The 17,051-nt window shown below is 36.9% G+C and overlaps 1 protein-coding gene across 11 annotated transcripts in view; it reads left to right on the top strand.

Moving 5' to 3' along the window:
- The window catches only part of CSNK1G3 (casein kinase 1 gamma 3), a 127,971-nt gene that overhangs the window by 18,190 nt on the left and 92,730 nt on the right, over nucleotides 1-17,051 (top strand). The window lies entirely within an intron of this gene.

Raw genomic sequence — 17,051 nt, 5'->3', positions numbered from 1 at the left:
TGCAGATTAGAGAATATGATTTTCTGTTTTATGCTTTGAAGATTCGTCAGTGGTCATCAAATTAGAAATATACCAGTGGCCTACATTTCTACTCATATAATCAGATTATGCCTAATGTTTTCTGTATTTAGCATCTCACTATTACCTTTATTAGTGAATGTTACTATGTCAAAATTGTAATTGTTTATGAAAGCAAAACTTTGACTATTTGTAATCATCTGTTCTTGAGAATAATTTAAAAATGTATCATTTTGATAAATTGTCTTTTAATATAGATATTTAAGTAAGTCAGTATGCTGAGAATAATGATATAATCAAACATAATTTGTAAATATTTTGTTATTTATGCACATTCACACATTATTATGCACATTAGTTAAATGCAAGTCCATTCTTTTTGGTTGTAGAATGTTTAAGGTTTCAGTTAAAGGGGTAGTATCTCTTATAAAAATTAAAATATCCTTAAGCCATATAAATCATTGTGTTGTATTATCAGAAATTGTAAGCCAGGCATATTTCTGTGAAACTTTATTCTCTTAATAGGTTTTAGTTCCATGGATGCCTAATTTTTAAGTTTTCAGCTGTATTTTTCCATTGTCTTGTAATTTTTTTTTTGTCTTGTAATTTTTTAATTTAAAACTTCTGAGAGAAATTTTTGGTTATTTGTGTTGACTGCATCTGTAGGTACAAGACAACACTAGGATTATTGTGGGCTTTTAGCAACTGGTGTAATTTTAATGGACATTCTGAATCTTGTATCTACTTATATTACTATATTTGCTTGACTATTAGAAAGCAGATAAAAAGTTTACTTAGTAAGAGTACTGAACTACATAGTATCCATTGTATATAGTTTTATTTCTAACATTATTTTACTTCCTTCTTGATTTCCTCTTAAAACTTTCCTCAGTCCTTTTGTAGTGGATGTATTGTAAACTGCCCTAAATACTTTTGCTATAACAATGTTGGTGCTTAAATAAAGTACAGATATTACTTAGTTTTAGGATAGATTGTTTCTGAGAATGTATTTATAAAGTAATTCAGTGAGAAAATAACAGAATACAACAGTATACTTTTCAGTGGCACTTAACTTTTTTAGGGTTATATAATCTTTTGACACTCTTTTGAAAGCTCTGAATTCTCTCTTGAGAAAATGCTCAGGAGGTCCATTTATTTCAGTTTACGATACCACAACTGTCTCCAGTATTGGTGGTCTCTATTTTCAAGCAAAGCAGAGCAAACAGGCATTTAATACTTTTTATTCAATCATTTGAAATCTTCTTACCAAGTTTTGACTGTGTTTTTTAGTTACTTACTTTAGGGTGAAAGTTACCTATTTGTTCATAGTAGAATTAATATTTTTATTAATGTCTACATATGGTAAAATTTTAAACTGATACAGAAAGATAATAGTGTCTTGGTTATTGCCAGTCTCTGAGTTTTTCAATAGGTAAAACCACTCTTTTTTTGAGGAAAAATTTACAGCTTGTCATTATTATATAAAAGGAGAAAAGTACATTTCTTTGAACAGCAGGATAATTTAGTCAGGATCATAGAAGAAAATTTGATGTTTAAAGGAAGTGTCATTATGATATTTTTCGGGAAGGAGTACTCTAAGGTAAAAAAGGAATTTAATACGTTTTCACAAACTTTAATGTTCATGTATATAGATTAGATACACTCTCCCATGTCTAGTTCTAGATTCCTTCCTCTCTCCCAAACTCCATAAATAAAGTATTTTTGAGTGAAGTAAATAGGATTTCACTCAAACTGAGTGAAATCCACATCCAACTGAGGATGTTGAAAACCCTTTTAATTATTTCAGTTTTAAATGCTTCATGTGGTTTAACACTCCATGATTTAAAATAATGTACATATGCTTTTGTCTTTGATTCTCTGTCTGACTTTGCATTATCTTTATTCTGATTTTAATTTAATTTTTTTCCAGGTTTATTGAGGCATAATTGAGAAATAAAATTATACATATTTAAATATACAATATATATATAAATATACGTATGTTAATATAAAGTATATTAATATATATATATAATCACTACAGCCAAGTTAGTTATACATCCATCACCTCACATAGTTACTTTTTCTTTGTGGTGAGAACAGTTAAGGTCTATCTTCTTAGAAAATTTCAAGTATGTAGTACAGTGCTATTAACTATAGTCACCATGCTATACATTAGATCCTCAAAACATATTAATCTTATAACTGGAAGTTTATATCTTTTGATAATCATCTCCCCATTTCTCCCAACCCTAGCAACTAGTATTCTGCTTTCATTTTTATGAATTTTACTTTTCTTTTTTCAGATTCCACAAATAAGTGATACCATACAGTATTTGTCTTTGTCTGGCATATTTCACTTAGCATAATGCCTTTCAAGTTCATCCATATTATCCCAATGGCAGAGCTTCCTTCTTTTTTTTATGGCTGAATAATATTCCATTGAATATACCATGTTTTCTTTATTCTTTCATCTATCAACAGACACTTAGGTTATTTCCATATCTTGACTATTGTGAATAGTGCTGCAGTAAACATGGGAGTGCACATACCTCTTCAAGATACTTATTTCCTTTGGATACACACCCAGTGGGATTGCTAGACCATGTATGGTAGTTCTATTTGTAATTTTTTGAGGAGCCTCCATACTGTTTTTCGTAATGGCCATACCAATTTACATTCCCATGAACAGTGCACAAGGATTTCCTTTTCTCCATATCCTTGCCAAAATTTGTTATCTCTTGTCTTTTTGATAATAGCCATTCTAACAGGGATAAAGTGATATCTCATTGTGATTTTGATTTGCATTTCCCTGATGATTAGTGCTGGTCATTTGTATATCCTCTTTGGAAAATGTCTACTCAAGTCCTTTGCCTGTTTTTTTTTTTTTTTTAATAGGCCTTATTTTTAAGAGCAGTTTGAGGATCACAGCAATATTCAGTTCATTTACTTTAATTTTTAAATTATTTTTATTTTGGTATCATTAATCTACAATTACATGAAGAACATTATGTTTACTAGGCTCCCCCCTTCACCAAGTTCCCCCACATACCCCTTCAGTCACTGCCCGGCAGCTTAGTAAGATGCTGTAAATTCACTACTCTTCTCTGTGTTGTAGAGCCTGCCCTGTACCCCCTCCACATTATACATGCTAATTGTAATGGCCCCTCTCTTTTTCTCGCCATTATCCCTCCCATCCCACCCATCCTCCCCAGTCCCTTTCCCTTTGGTAACTGTTAGTCCATTCGTGGGTTCTGTGATTCTGCTGCTGTTTTGTTCCTTCAGTTTTTCTTTGCTCTTATACTCCACATATGAGTGAAATCATTTGGTGCTTATCTTTTTCCACCTGGCTTATTTCACTGAGCATAATACCCTCTAGCTACATACATGTTGTTGCAAATGGTAGGATTTGTTTTCTCTTATGGCTGAATAATATTCCATTGTGTATATATACCACATCTTCTTTATCCATTCATCTACTGATGGAGATTTAGGTTGCCTCCATTTCTTGGCTCTTGTAAATAGTGCTGCGATAAACATAGGGGTGCACTGATCTTTCTCATACTTGATTGCTGCATTCTTAGGGTAAATTCCTAGAAGTGGAATTCCTGGGTCAAATGGTATTTCTATTTTAAGCATTTTGAGGAACCTCCATACTGCTTTCCACAATGGTTCAACTAATTTACATTCCCACCAGCAGTGTAGGAGGGTTCCCCTTTCTCCACAGCCTCACCAACATTTGTTGTTGTTTGTCTTTTGGATGGCGGCCATCCTTACTGGTGTGAGGTGATATCTCATTGTGGTTTTAATTTGCATTTCTCTGATGACAAGCGATGTGGAGCATCTTTTCATGTGTCTGTTGGCCATCTGAATTTCTTCTTTGGAGAACTGTCTATTCAGCTCCTCTGCCCATTTTTTAATTGGATTATTTGTTTTTTGTTTGTTGAGGTGTGTGAGCTCTTTATATATTTTGGATGTCAACCCTTTATCAGATCTGTCATTTATGAATATATTCTCCCATACTGTAGGATACCTTTTTGTTCTATTGATGGTGTCCTTTGCTGTACAGAAGCTTTTCAGCTTGATATAGTCCCACCTGTTCATTTTTGCTTTTGTTTCCCTTGCCTGGGGAGATATGTTCATGAAGAAGTCACTCATGTTTATGTCCAAGAGATTTTTGCCTATGTTTTTTCTAAGAGTTTTATGGTTTCATGACTTGCATTCAGGTCTTTGATCCATTTCAAATTTACTTTTGTGTATGGGGTTGGACAGTGATCCAGTTTCATTCTCTTACATGTAGCTGTCCAGTTTTGCCAGCACCATCTGTTGAAGAGACTGTCATTTCCCCATTGTATGTCCATGGCTCCTTTATCATATGTTAATTGACCATATATGTTTGGGTTAATGTCTGGAGTCTCTATTCTGTTCCGCTGGTTTGTGGCTCTGTTCTTGTGCCAGTACCAAATTGTCTTGATTACTGTGACTTTGTAGTAGAGCTTGAAGTTGGGGAGCGAGATCCTCCCCACTTTATTCTTCCTTCTCAGGATTGCTTTGGCTATGCGGGATCTTTGGTGGTTCCATATGAATTTTTGAACTATTTGTTCCAGTACATTGAAGAATGCTGTTGGTAATTTGATAGGCATTGCATTGAATCTATATATTGCTTTGGGCAGGATGGCTGTTTTGACGATATAATTCTTCCTTGCCAGGAGCATGGGATGAGTTTCCATTTGTTAGTGTCCTCTTTAATTTCTCTTAAGAGTGTCTTGTAGTTTTCAGGGTATAGGTCTGTCACTTCCTTGGTTAGGTTTATTCCTAGGTATTTTATTCTTTTTGATGCTATTGTGAATGGAATTGTTTTCCTGATTTCTCTTTCTATTAGTTCATTGTTAGTGTATAGGAAAGCCATAGATTTCTGTGTGTTAATTTTGTATCCTGCAACTTTGCTGAATTCCGATATTAGTTCTAGTAGTTTTGGAGTGGAGTCCTTAGGGTTTTTTATGTACAATGTCATGTCATCTGCAAATAGTGACAGTTTGACTTCTTCTTTACCAATCTGGAATCCTTGTATTTCTTTGTTTTGTCTAATTGCCATGGCTAGGACCTCTAGTACTATGTTGAGTAACAGTGGGGAGAGTGGGCATCCCTGTCTTGTTCCCGATCTCAGAGGAAAAGCTTTCAGCCTCTCGCTGTTCAGTATGATGTTAGCTGTGGGTTTATCATATATGGCCTTTATTATGTTGAGGTACTTGCCCACTCTGCCCATTTTATTGAGAGTTTTTATCATGAATGGATGTTGAACTTTGTCAAATGCTTTTTCAGCATCTATGGAGATGATCATGTCGTTTTTGTCCTTCTTTTTGTTGACGTGGTGGATGATGTTGATGGATTTTTGAATGTTGTACCATCCTTGCATCCCTGGGATGAATCCCACTTGGTCATGGTGTATGATCCTCTTGATGTATTTTTGAATTCAGTTTGCTAATATTTTGTTGAGTATTTTTGCATCTACATTCTTCAGGGATATTGGTCTGTAGTTTTCTTTTTTGGTGGGGTCTTTGCCTGGTTTTGGTATTAGGGTGATGTTGGCTTCATAGAATGAGTTTGGGAGTATTCCCTCCTCTTCTATTTTTTGGAAAACTTTAAGGGGAATGGGTGTTATGTCTTCTCTGTATGTCTGATAAAATTCCGAGGTAAATCTGTTTGGCCCGGGGGTTTTGTTCTTGGGTAGTTTTTTGGCTACCAATTCAATTTCATTGCTGGTAGTTGATCTGTTTAGATTTTTTGTTTCTTTCTGGGTCAGTCTGGGAAGGTTGTATTTTTCTAGGAAGTTGTCCATTTCTCCTAGGTTTTCCAGCTTTTTAACATATAGGTTTTCATAGTAATCTCGAATAATTCTTTGTATTTCTGTGGGGTCCGTTGTGATTTTTCCTTTCTCGTTTCTGATTCTGTTGATGTGTGTCGTCTCTCTTTTTCTCTTAATAAGTCTGGCTAGAGTCTTATCTATTTTTTTTATTTCTCGAAGAACCAGCTCTTGGTTTCATTGATTTTTTCTATTTTATTCTTCTCAATTTTATTTATTTTTTCTCTGATCTTTATTATGCCCCTCCTTCTGCTGACTTTAGGCCTCATTTGTTCTTCTTTTTCCAATTTTGATAATTGTGACATTAGACTATTCATTTGGGATTGATCTTCCTTCTTTAAATATGCCTGGATTGCTATATACTTTCCTCTTAAGGCTGCTTTTGCTGTGTCCCACAGAATTTGGGGCTTAGTGTTGTTGTTGTCATTTGTTCCCATATATTGCTGGATCTCCATTTTCGTTTGGTCATTGATCCATTGATTATTTAGGAGGGTGTTGTTAAGCCTCCATGTGTTTTTGAGCCTTTTTGCTTTCTTTGTACAGTTTATTTCTAGTTTAATGCCTTTGTGGTCTGAAAAGTTGGTTGGTAGGATTTCAATCTTTTGGAATTTACTGAGGCTCTTTTTGTGGCCTAGTATGTGGTCTATTCTGGAGAATGTTCCATGTGCACTTGAGAAGAATGTGTATCCTGTTGCTTTTGGATGTAGAGTTCTGTATATGTCTATTAGGTCCATGTGTTCTAGTGTGTTGATCAGTGCCTCTGTGTCCTTACTTATTTTCTGTCTGGTGGATCTGTCTTTTGGAGTGAGTGGTGTGTTAAAGTCTCCCAAAATGAATGCATTGCATTCTATTTCCTCCTTTAATTCTGTTAGTATTTGTTTCACATATGTTGGTGCTCCTGTATTGGGTGCATATATGTTTATAATGGTTATATCCTCTTGTTGGACTGAGCCCTTTATCATTATGTAATGTCCTTCTTTAACTCTTGTTACTTTCTTTGTTTTGAAGTCTATTTTGTCTGATACTAGAATTGCAACACCTGCTTTTTTCTCCCTGTTGTTTGCATGAAATATCTTTTTCCATCCCTTGACTTTTAATCTGTGCATGTCTTTGGGTTTGAGGTGAGTCTCTTGTAAGCAGCATATAGATGGGTCTTGCTTTTTTATCCATTCTATTACTCTATGTCTTTTGATTGGTGCATTCAGCCCATTAACATTTAGGGTGACTATTGAAAGTTATGTACTTATTGCCAATGCAGGCTTTAGATTCGTGGTTACCAAAGGTTCAAGGTTAGCTTCTTTACTACCTTACTGTCTAACTTAACTCACTTATTGAGCTATTATAGACACTGTCTGATGATTCTTCATTTCTCTCCTTTCTTGTTCCTCCTCCTCCTCCATTCTTCATATGTTGGGTGTTATATTCTGTGCTCTTTTTAGGAGTGCTCCCATGTAGAGCAGTCCCTCTAAAATACCCTGTAGAGGTGGTTTATGGGAGGCAAATTCCCTCAACTTTTGCTTGTCTGGGAATTGTTTAATCCCTCCTTCATATTTAAATGATAATCGTGCTGGATACAGTATCCTTGGTTCAAGGCCCTTCTGTTTCATTGCATTAAATATATCATGCCATTCTCTTCTGGCCTGTAAGGTTTCTGTTGAAAAGTCTGATGATAGCCTGATGGGTTTTCCTTTGTAGGTGACCTTTTTTCTCTCTCTGGCTGCCTTTAATACTCTGTCCTTGTCCTTGATCTTTGCCATTTTAATTATTATGTGTCTTGGTGTTGTCCTCTTTGGGTCCCTTCTGTTGGAAGTTCTGTGTGTTTCCGTAGTCTTAGCAACTATATCCTCCCCCAGTTTGGGGAAGTTCTCAGCAATTATTTCTTCAAAGACACTTCCTATCCCTTTTTCTCTCTCTTCTTCTTCTGGTACCCCTATAATGTCGATATTGTTCCTTTTGGATTGGTCACACAGTTCTCTTAATATTGTTTCATTCCTGGAGATCCTTTTGTCTCTCTCTGCGTCAGCTTCTATGCGTTCCTGTTCTCTGGTTTCTATTCCATCAATGGCCTCTTGCATCTTATCCATTCTGCTTATAAATGCTTCCAGAGATTGTTTCATTTCTGTAATCTCCCTCCAGACGTCATCCCTTAGCTCTTGTATATTTCTCTGCAGCTCTGTCAGCATGATTATGATTTTTATTTTGAATTCTTTTTCAGGGAGACTGGTTAGGTCTGTCTCTGCAGATCCTCTTTCAAGGGTTGTCTGGACTATTTTGGACTGGACTAAATTTTTCTGCCTTTTCATGGTGATAGCGGTGGCTGTAGGCAGGTTGTGTGTGTGTCCGCTGGGAGAAGAAAGTCCTTTCCTGCTTGCTGGATGCCTTGCCCTTCTCCGCTGCCTGTGTCGGTTACCCGCACTCCTTGACCAGCCACCGGGTTAATCCCCTAAGGTGCTGTGTGTGGGTTCTCCATCAGAGCAGTGCAGAGCCCTGTGGGGAGTGGCAGGCATGCCAGGTGCACTCCTCCGCAATAGCGGTGCCCCTTCCGGGCAGTTGTGTGCCAGCAGCAGCCTTTGGGTCTGGCCCAGGAGGCTGTGCGTCAGGCTGGGATTCCAGTCGGCTGCTGGGTGCGCGGCTGCTCCCTCTGGCACCGCTGCAGGTGTGCGCGGGCCTCTCCTGTGCCCCTCTGGTGCCACTGCCACTGGCATGCGTGGGCCGCTCCCGGGTCGCTCGGTCTCCCTGCTGCGGGCTCGCGCAGACCTCTCCCTGGCCCATCTGGTGCCACTGCTGCCAGTACGCGTGGGCCGCTCCTGGGCTGCTTGGTTGCCGCTGTGGTGGGCTTGCACAAGGTACTTCTGGTCCCCTCTGGCGCCACTGGTGCACACAGGCCGCTCCCGGTCCCCTCTGGCACCGCTGCCCCCGGCACATGCTGCCACTCTCCCACTACTGGGCTGGTGTGTCGGTTTCCGCACCAGTTGTGGGAATGACTGGCAGGCTGCTTAGTGCTGTGAGGGCTTCAGAGCTGTGCTGCTGCCCAGGGTGTTAGGGCGCCTAAAGTTCCCCGGGATTCCCAGCTGCTGGCTAAGTGTGCCAGGATGACTTCGTCCAGCTGTGGGGTCCCTGTCTCTCTGAGACTTGCAAAAAGCACTCCCTTTTCTTTTGTCTCAGGGTCACTGGTTGCGGGGACCTGCCTGCAGGTTTTGCTTTTCCATTTCTTTAATATCCAGCACCCCGAGCACCTTGTGTCTGCGCTCCCGGTGTGGATTTCTAGAGCTGGTTGTTTAGCAGTCCTGGGCTTTCACTCCCTCCCCGTTCCAACTCCTTTCTTCACGCTGGGTTCTGGGGTGGTGGGGCGTTCGGGTCCCGCCTGGCTGTGGCTTGTATCTTACCCCCTTTGTGTGATGTTGAGTTACTGCAGATGTAGATGTATCCTGGCTGTTGTACTGTATCCACTGGTGTCTCTTTTAGGAATAGTTGTATTTATTGTATTTTCATAAATATGTATGTTTTTGGGAGGAGATTTCCACTGAACTACTTATGCCGCCATCTTGGCTCCGCCCAGTTCATTTACTTTTCCCTTTGCCTGTTTTTTAATCACTTTTTTTTTTTGCCATTGCGTTGTGTGAGTTCCTTATATATTCTAGATATCAACCCCTTATTAGACATATAGTTTACAAATATTTTCTCCCATTCCTTAGGTTGTCTTTCATTTTGTTGATAGTTTCCTTTTAATACAGAAGTCTTTTAGTCTGATGTAGTCCTGCTTGTTTTATTGTTGTTTGTACTTTTTTTAGTATGATATCCAAAGAATCATTGCCAAAACCAATGTCAAGAAGCTCTTTCCTTTTTCTCTTAGGAGTTATGTTTTCAGGTGTTACATGTAAGTCTTTTACCCATTACGAGTTAATTTTTATGAGTGATGTAAGATAGGGATCCAGTTTTGTTTTTTTTTTGTATGTGGATATCTCGTTCTCCCAGTACCTTTATTGATGAGACAGTCCTCTCCCTATTGCATGTTCTTGGTGCTGTAGTCAAAGATTAGTTGGCTATATATGCATGGCTATATTTCTGGGCTGTCCTTTTCCAGTATATATGTATCTGTTTTTATGCCAGTAACATACTGTTTTAATGACTATAGTTGTGTAATATAGATTGAAGTCAGGAAGTATGATGCCTCCAACTTTGTCCTTCTTTTTCAAGATTGCTTTGGCTGTTGGAGTCTTTTGTGGTTCTCTATGAATTCTAAGGTTTTTTTTCCAATTTCTGTGAAAAAAGCCATTGGAATTTTGATAGGGTTTGTATTGAACCTGTAGATCACTTTGGTTAGTATAGACATTTTAATAATATAATTCTTCCAATCCAAGAATATGAGATATCTTTCCATGTATTTGTGCCTTCTTCAGTTTCTTTCATTAATGTCTTAGAGTTTTCAGTGACAAGCCTTTCACCTCTTTGGTTAAATTTATTCCTAAATATTTTATTCTTTTTGATAAAACTGTAAAAGGAATCGCTTTAATAATTTCTCTTTCAGAGAATTCATAATTAGTATATAGAGGTACAACTGAGTTTTGCATGTTGATTTTGTATCCTATATATTTACTGAGTTTATTATATCTAGCAGTGTTTTGGTCGAGTCTTTGGAAACACATCATACCAAAACTAATTGGATGTTCTAAGAGGGAAATTTGTAGTGATAAATGTCCACATTAAGAAAAAAGAAAGATCTCAAATAAACAAGCTTGACTGTACACTTGAAGGAACTAGAAAAAGAACAACAAACTAAGCCCAAAGTTAGCAGAAGGAAGGAAATAATAAAGATTAGAGCAGAAATAAATAGAGACTAGAAAAATATAGAAAAGATTAATGAAACTAAGGGCTAATTTTTTAAAAAGATGAAATTTATAAACCCTTAGCTAGACTATAAAAAAAAGAGTGAAAACTCAAGTAAATAAAATCAAAAGTAAAAATAGAAATATTACAACTGATACTATAGAAATACAAAAGATCAGAAGAAAGTACTATGAGTAATTATATGCCAATAAATTAGAAGACATAGATGAAATCCTAGAAACATACAACTACAGGACTGAGTCAGGAAGAAACAGAAAATCTGAATAGAACTATAACCACCAAGATATTGAATTAGTAATGAAAAGTCTCCCAACAAAGAAAAGCTCAGGACGAGGTGGTTGTACTAGTGAATTCTGCCAAACATTTAAAGAATAATTAAAGCAAATCCTTCTCAAACTCTGACAAAAAATGAAGAGGAGGGAACACTCCCATACTCATTTCACAAGGCCGGCATTAGTCTGTTACTAAAACCAGACAGGGGCAATACAAGAAAAGAATATTGCAGACCAGTATCCTTGATGAATATAGATGCAAAAATCCAAAACGGAATGCTAACAAACTAATTTAACAGAACATTTAAAGGACCATACACTGTGATCAAATGGGATTTATCCCTGTAGTGCAAGTCTGGTTCAACAATCAATCACTGTTGATACTCCGCATTAACAGAATGAAGGATAGCAATTGCATAATCATCTTAATAGGAGCAGACAAAGCATTTGACAAAATTCATCATCCTTTCATGGTAAAATGATCAACAAATTAGGTATAGAAGGAATGTACCTCAGCATTATAAAGGCCGTATATGACAAGCCCACAGGTAGCATCATGTGGGCCATTTTTGCTCTAGATCAGGAAAATTTTCTTAGAAATTTTTTTATTATTTTCTCTGTCTTCCCCAATAATTCCTTTTATTAGTTGGAAGTTAGAAGTATTGGATTACTTCTTTCTGTTTCTTTTCCTTTATTTTTTGTTCCTGTGTATTTGTGTTTTACATATATAAATATAAATATATAAATAAATATAATAATCCTATGCATAGAATTATTTCCCCCCTTTGTCTTGGATTATTCCATTTAATATAGCATTATTTTATTCTATGTATGCATTACTGCATATCTCAAAAGCTTCTAAGGATCTAATTATTTTTATTATTTGTTATTTTCAAGTTCTCTCCTGTTTTTTTGAATAATCTGCTTCCCCAGACTTTTTTTTATTTGCATTTTTTTGGATATTTTTCTTTCATATCTAGTGATTCTTCATTGTCAGTTCATCTTTGTGAATGAGGGGTTAGGTTTATATTTATGAGTAAGTGGTTTGTGTTTCCTTGGCTGTTCTGTTTACTTTGCTGCCTTTTTCTTCATCAATCTCTTGGAGCTTGTGTACATGGATGGTTCTTATTGACTAGCAGATTCTACATAAGGTGAACACTCAGGGAACCAGTCTTTAGGCATCGCGTTCTTCAAAATGCCAGGTGGGGATGGGTTTTATTCTGTGATGCCAACATATTCTCCCTCCAATCCCCCATTCTCCTTTGGAAGTTCCTTTGGTTTCTTCATAAAGATTTGTTTTTGTTTTATTTTGTGCTTTTACATAAGAGGTAGTAAAAACAGTTAATAACAGTTATCCCACTCTATTTCATCCCTGCCTCTCTTCTTTCACTCCTCACCATTTCACCTGACTCCCTTTAGGGAACCTTCCTAGACTTTTGTCTGGCAGATCAGCTCCTTACTCAGCTGTGGTTGTCTCTGGCACTTAATTTGGACATTAGCTTCCTTCACTGTTTCATTTGTCAATATATGCTTCTTTTCTTCCCATCTTCCAAAAGTTTGTTAATATTTCTTATCTTCCTGTAAGTCTCCTAATTGATATGGATGGATATACAAAGTTGGAGTTGCTAACTCTCAAAAAAAATCTAGTATCTCCACCAAAGGTTATATCATAGTAAAAAAAAAAACATTGCAATTTGGTAGGTTAATGATTTGTTTCCTCTGCTGTTGTGTGTGTGTGTATGTGTCTGTGTGTGTATATGTATATATACATTCTCTTTTTGCTCATGAATGACTCGAGCCCTGTGACCATGAATGGGGCTTGTTGGCTGGTGGGTTCCTCCCACCCCCTTTCTTCCCTCCCACCCAAGTTGGTTCAGATTAGAACCTGGCAATATTGAGGTACTGTAAATATTTACAGCATAGGCTGGCAAGAGGGAGCAGCCCAATGCTGTGGATCTGCATAGAAAGGCATAGTCAAGACTGGGAGGTCAGAGAGTTAACAAGTGTAATGATAGAGGTGAAGTGGTATGAATATGAACTCAGGAATCCAAGTCTGTGTCATCATATTCTTACTGTGCTACTTAGTAACTTTATGATGCTGGTGAAGTGGTGTAATTTCTGTAAATTTTAGTTTCCTTATTGCTAAAAATAGGGATTGTAATATACCTTAACAGTGGTGAGAATGGGTTGAGTTAATCTATTTAACATAATTAGCATAGTAAGTGCTCAGCAAATGGCAACAAGAGAGATTTTACATAAAAATCCAGGTTTCTGGATTTTCTTAAAATTTCAACATCTAGTATTCCTGAATGACAACAGTTGTTTATAGCTGAGTAATAGCTGCTACTTTTAAATGGGGTATATGCTCTCCAGTTTGCCATAGACCCCAATATTCTTTATTGTCTTACATTCCTCTTGATTTACTTATTTATGTTCTCTGCCTCACTTATTTGGCATTTGGATTTGTGACTTGTGGTCTACTGGTATTAGCTATAGCTAAAAGAATATCTTTTATTCTGAAATAAAACTGAAAAGAAAGCAGTTTTCAGAACTGCTTTAGTGTTAGTTGAGTCAATATGAAGGTAGACATGCAGACAGTATTAGCAGAATAATTCAGGCAAGGGAATGCCATCCCATCCAGGAAATTCTTGGGAACACTTGTAGCATGTTGGTTGGCATGTGTGAGGGTCAGCAATGTGCATTGAGTGAAGAGCCTGATGTTTGGAGGTCTGGTGATATGTAACGGGGAGAGCTTTAGGTAAGAATCATACAGTTAAAACCTATAAATGTTTAGAGAGAGAAAGAACCCACTTATTAATCTACAGTATCTGTTGACTGTCCTAGATGCCTTTGACAGTATTCAGAGATCCCAAAGTTACCTAGAATGAGAATTCTTTATTCAACAGGCAATACAATACAAATAAAACAGGCAATTATAATACTGTCTATAATATAGGAATATCCTCACAAATCTCCTGGTCTAATCCTCTTATTTTACAATTATTTAAAAAAGCTTAGACAGTTAAGCCTTGCCCAAGGCTTCACAGCTAGTTGGGATTCCAAGACTTCCTTTTTGTAGTCTTATACTCTGTAATACATAGACAGGCAGGCAGCATCAAAGAGGTCTGGAAGCAGATAGTGAGGATCCCAAGACCTGGGAAAACTGGTCTATTGGAGCACAATGTGAAGATTGGAACTTAGGTATGAGAGAAGGTTATGTTACCTTATATAAACTTAGAAGATTGGAGCTAAAGATTCTTGAGGGCTTGAAGAAGTAAGTGGTTATGTTGCAGAAGGCATGTAGCAAGGAACTACAGACAGCTTTTAGGAACTCTAGGCACCCAGTAGGACCTGAGAGTGGCCTCCATTTGAGAACCAGCAAAAAGCTGGGGCCCTCAGTACACTGCAGGGATGTGAATTCTGCCTACAAAGTGAAGGAGTTTGGAGGAGAATTTTTTCCACTTGAGCCTCCAGATGAGAATGCAGCTTCACTGATACCTTGAATGAAGCCTGAGAAACCCTGAGCAACTAAATTGAGCCATGCCCAGACATGTGATCCACAAAAACTGTGAACTAATAAATGTGTATTGGTATAAGCTGCTAAGTTTTTGGCAATCTGTTACACAGCAATAGAAAAAACTAATACTTTTGGTCATGTCCAAGTATACTGTATTCTTTAGAGTAGTGTCATTATATAATAAACACAGTGCTTTGTAATCTAATTTGACATAGATAATCCACACTCATTATGCCTTAAAACCTGACAGTTACTTCTGCAATTTGTGGTGCCCTGGGCAGCAGTGTCAAATGGTTATAAGAGTCCTACATATGGTCTCTCTCAACTCCTTAGCTCTTTTAGCATGAAGCAGCCATAAAAATATGTAAATGAATTAGCATGGATTCATCCTTCTAAAATGTATTTATGAACACTAAAATTTGAATTTCATATAATTTTAATGTGCCACAAAATATTATTTTAATATTTTCCCCCGACCTTGTAAAAATGTATAGACCATTCTTAGTCTGCAGACTGTACAGAGTAGGCAACAGGGTGGATTTAGCCTACAGGCTGGAGTTTGCTGACCATGGCTGTAGACAAACTCGTAGGCAATTTTAATACTGTTTGATAGGTGCTATATGATAGGAAAGTATTAGCACTATTTGAGATTCTTAATAAGAAAATATTTTAATTAAGAACCTTAATGTGTTAAAAATATTTTTGAAAACTGAAACTTATTTATTATTAGAGGTTGATGAACAGTTTCCTGAATGTGGTGAACTGGATGAAATAAAATAGTAAACAGTTTCATTTCTCATTCACCAGTGTTACATATATACACACTTTGATTATTCTCTCTTCTCCACTCATAGATGATATCCTCGTCAGTTTCCATTGATTTCATCCTACATATTTATAAGAGTAAGTTCAGTTTTGTCCATGGAAAAAACATCCGTTTCATTTTTGAAGTTCGATTTTTTTTTTTTTTTTTTGTAGATAATCATTTTTTATTGAAGGGTAGTTGACACACAGTATTACATTACATTAGTTTCAGTTGTACAACATAGTGATTCAACATTTATATACATGACAATTCTAGGTACCAGCTATCACCATACAAAGCTGTTACAATATCTTGACTATATTCCTTATGCTATACATTACATCCCGGTTACTTATTTATTTTACCATTGGAAGTGTGTACTTTTTTTTTTTTTTGTGAGGGCATCTCTCATATTTATTGATCAAATGGTTGTTAACAACAATAAAATTCTGTATAGGAGAGTCAATGCTCAAGGCACAATCATTAATCGACCCCAAGCCTAATTTTCGTCAGTCTCGATCTTCTGAGGCATAAATAACAAGCTCTTACATGGAGAACAATTTCTTACATAGTGAATAAGTTACATAGTGAACAGTACAAGGGCAGCCATCACAGAAACTTTCGGTTTTGCTCATGCATTATGAACTATAAACAGTCAGTTCAAATATGAATATTCATTTGATTTTTATACTTAATTTATATGTGGATACCACATTTCTCTCTTTATTATTATTATTTTTAATAAAATGCTGAAGTGGTAGGTAGATACAAGATAAAGGTAGAAAACATAGTTTAGTGTTGTAAGAGAGCAAATGTAGATGATCAGGTGTGTGCCTGTAGACTCTGTGTTAATCCAAGCTAGACAAGGGCACTAAAACATCCACGTATGCAGAAGATTTCTCTCAGAACGGGGGGGGGGGTTTCTAAGCCTCACCTCTGTTTATCCCCAATTTCTCACCTGATGGCCCCCCTGCGACTGTGCCTGTCTTAGGTTGTTCCTCCCTTGAGGAATCTTACCCGTCTCTGGCTAACCAGTCATCTTCCGGGGCCATACAGGGAAATGTGAAGTTGGTAAGTGAGAGGGAAGCCTTATTGTTTGAAAAGGTTAGCTTTTTACTTCTTTGCATATCTATGCCCTGTGGCTTCTATGCCCAGCATTTGTCTTGAGGTATCTTTACCACTTGGAAGAATTATGATACTCGGTAAATTTGATATGAGGCACGAATTCTATTTAAGGGTTGTAATTAGGAAGGAAGAAGAAAAGCTATAGAAGTAGCAGGCGGGAGAAAACATGGGAAGATGGATTATTTCTTTGACATATCTTCTTGTAGAGTAATTTCAGCATATATAGGTTTTAAGCTACTACTTAAATTGCGCACACATATTAACATAATAGGAGTATAGTTACATAACCAAAGCATATCCGTAATTACCAGCCATCTCCAGTGAAACCAAGAAAACCAGTTAGGCACCTTAGGCATTTGTGAAAACTTATCTATGATATGGTGGATATTGTCCAACTGAACTTGAACAGTCTGAGAGAAATCAGACAAATTAAAACAACCCATTCCTGGGGAATGTTCACATCCCTTATGTTCTTTTAACAGTAAATAGTCTGTAGTTGTAAGATTTTGGAGCACTACAATTTGCACTTCTCCTAATTCTTGGTTGAGTTCCAACAGTATAGATCCAGTCAAATTTGTTGTTTTACTGTATGCACAGGCCAGC

The sequence above is a fragment of the Manis pentadactyla genome, chromosome 13, assembly GCF_030020395.1.
Source record: "Manis pentadactyla isolate mManPen7 chromosome 13, mManPen7.hap1, whole genome shotgun sequence".
Lineage (NCBI taxonomy): Eukaryota > Metazoa > Chordata > Mammalia > Pholidota > Manidae > Manis > Manis pentadactyla.
Note: the sequence above shows the minus strand (reverse complement) of the source record. Positions and strands in the feature narration are given on the sequence as shown.